Here is a 3,490-nt window from a genome sequence, read left to right on the forward strand (position 1 = left end):
TGCTCTATTCTGCACTATATTACTCCAGATGTGCAATAACTCCCTTTCTCCTTGATGTTCATGAAAAAAAATTTCTGGACTAACTTACTATCAAAGGCCTTTGTGTGGACAACTAATTTTTTAAGTAAGAATAAGTGCAAATGGTTTACATGATGTATGGAACTTAATATTTAAAATTCTCTTTTTAAAAGTTCTTCTGTGATTCCTCTCACAGGCTAGTTATTTCTATTGTCTTTAGCCTTCTGCCATGTTTTTACATATCTTATCCCTTTCTCTCTGTAGTCTTTACTCTTCTCTCTGTTATATTCTTTCTTGCCCATAAATTTCTGTCTTAAAAAATTGTAGAGCCATTTCTTGGTTTCTATGTCCCTCTCCAACTTATACCTTCAGAGTCTCATCTTTCATTCCTGACAAAGATTGTTCCTCCATAAGTGGAGCTTGGGTGCTGCCTATTAATAAAACTTCCAGTGTGGTTATTGCAATTTTAATACCTTATACATTGGGGTATAAGTAAATAAATAAGACAAAGTTATGTATGTAGCACATAGAAATGCATACATGTGCTTCAAAAGAGATATATAAAAATGTTCATAGCAACAGTAGTTGCAATGGGCAAAAAAGTAGAAACAATCAAATGCTTATGACAAGTAGATGAGTAAATAAATTACGGTATTTTCATGTAATGAAATACAGAATGAAAATGAATGAAGTACTGCTACATACAGTGAAGTATTTAAAACTCACAAATTTGCTGTTGAACATAAATAGCTGGACACAGAAGAATACACACTATTATAAATAAAATTCCGAAATAGGTAAAAAAAATCAATAGTGTTAGAAATCAGGATAGTTGTTTCTTTTGGGGAGGTGGAGTGTTAGAACTGGAAGGGGCTTGATGGGGACTTCCAGGGTTCTGGTAGTATTCTTTTTCTTGGTGTCTGTGGAGATTGCAGAAGTGTGTTCACTTTGTGAATGTATATTGAGCTGACACTTGCAGTTTATGTTATTTATATCATACTCAATTACATACTTCATTTTTAATCCATTTTGATTTTATTTTTGTGTATGGTATTAGAAAGTGTTCTAGTCTCATTCTTTTACAAGTGGTTGACCAGTTTTCCCAGCACCACTTGTTAGAGATTGTCTTTTCTCCATTTTATATTCTTGCCTCCTTTGTCAAAGAAAAGGTGCTCATAGGTGCATGGATTTATCTCTGGGTTTTCTATTTAGTTCCATTGATCTATATATCTGCCTTTGTGCCAGTACCATACTGTCTTGATGACTGTAGCTTTGTAGTATAATCTGAAGTCAGGCAGGTTGATTCCTCCAGCTCCATTCTTCTTTCTCAAGATTGTTTTGGCTATTCAGGGTTTTCTGTATTTCCATACAAATTGTGAAATTATTTGTTCTAGTTCTGTGAAAAATACCACTGGTAGCTTGATAAGGATTGCATTGAATCTATAGATTGCTTTGGGTAGTACACTAATCTTTACTATACTGATTGTTCTAATCCATGAACATGGTATATTTCTCCAACTGTTTGTGTCATCTTTGATTTCTTTCATCAGTTTTATGGTTTTCTATATATATAGGTCTTTTGTTTCTTTAGGTAAATTTATTCTTAAGTATTTTATTCTTTTCATTGCATTGGTGAATGGGATTGTTTCCTTAATTTCTCTTTCTGTTTTCTCATTGTTATTGTATAGGAATGCAAGGGATTTCTGTGTATTAATTTTGTATCCTGCAACTTTACTATATTCATTGATTAGCTTTAGTAATTTTCTGATGGTGTCTTTAGGGTTTTCTATGTAGAAGATCATGTCATCTGTGAACAGTGAGAGTTTTACTTCTTTTCCAATCTGGATTCCTTTTATTTATTTTTCTTCTCTTATTTCTGTGGCTAAAACTTCCAAAACTATGTTAAATAGTGGTGGTGACAATGGGCAACCTTGTCTTGTTACTGACTTAAGGGAAATGCTTTCAGTTTTTTGCCATTGAGGATAATGTCTGCTGTAGGTTTATCATGCTGCTGCTGCTAAGTCACTTCAGTTGTGTCCGACTCTGTGCGACCCCATAGATGGCAGCCCACCAGGCTCCCCTGTCCCTGGGATTCTCCAGGCAAGAACACTGGAGTGGGTTGCCATTTCCTTCTCCAATGCATGAAAGTGAAAAGTGAAAAGTGAAAGTGAAGTCAGTCAGTCGTATCTGACTCTTAGTGACCCCATGGACTGCAGCCTACCAGACTCCTCCATCCATGGGATTTTCCAGGCAAGAGTAATGGAGTGGGGTGCCATTGCCTTCTCCATAGGTTTATCATAGATGGCTTTTATTATGTTGAGATATGTTCCTTCTACGAGTACTTTCTGGAGAGTTTTTTTTTTTTTATCATAAATGGGCATTGAATTTTGTCAAAGGCTTTCTCTACATCTATTGGGATAATCATATGGTTTTTATCTTTGATTTATTAATGTGGAAAAGGTGAGTTCAATATTCTCATTTCTGTTTCACAGTTGAGCAAGCTAAAATTAAAAGATTGAATTATTTGCCTTTGAATCAGAAGTGGAATGCAGGTCCAGTACTTATGTACCAGTAGTACTGCTTTCAAAAAGGGTTTATTAAGCATCCACGTACATGATTAATTTTTTTCTGACACTCTTTACCTTTTACTTTTTCTCCAAAAGACCATGGCCATTATCTTAGGCTTTGTGGACCTTGTGGTCTGTGTTACAATTATTCAGTTCTGCCATCACAGTCTGAAAGCAGCTATAGATAATTTGTAAATGAATAGATATGGTGGTATTCTAATAAAATTTTATTTAGAGACAATGAAACTTAAATTCATTTAATTTTTACATATCATAAAATATTCTTCTTTTGTTTTTTGAATTTAACCATTCAAAAATGTAAAAACCATTCTTATTTCCTGGGCCTTACGGAAATAGATGATAGGCTGGATTTGGCCTGTGGGCCTGTTTTAGGAGGTCTGTTTGTGGTATTGATATGAATTACAATTTATATCCATAATTTATGTGTTTTCTTATATATATATGGGCTTGCTACTTTGTGAGACTCTTTAAATTGTAAAATTTCCAGCTAATTTCATGGCTCATAGGTTAAGCTAGAAAGTTTTCTGAAGAGCAGTTTTATTCACAGTTTTATTCTTTCTTGTGTTTTCTTTAATTTCTTCCCTTTGCATTTAATGTGAATAAACAAAATGTTCTGGGATAAGAACAAAAGGATTTATCAAATGTCAACAGCTGTTGAGCCATCTGTTATTGAAAAAGAGTTTGATGAGTGCCTTGGGGCAATCAAGCCATTTTAGCTCTGAGGTACTAGAAGAAAAAGGAGATGGAAGACACAACCAACCAATGATGGGTATCACTACTGACAGCATCTCATTCATAAAAAGATTTAGATAACAGAAGAATTAGTAATTTGAAGGTTCCTGGTAAATTATCATTCTTATAAAATTTTTTATTCATTTTGATAA

The sequence above is a fragment of the Bos grunniens genome, chromosome 6, assembly GCF_055505025.1.
Source record: "Bos grunniens cultivar Pamir isolate PY7600 chromosome 6, Bosgru_T2T1.0, whole genome shotgun sequence".
Taxonomy (NCBI): Eukaryota; Metazoa; Chordata; class Mammalia; order Artiodactyla; family Bovidae; genus Bos; species Bos grunniens.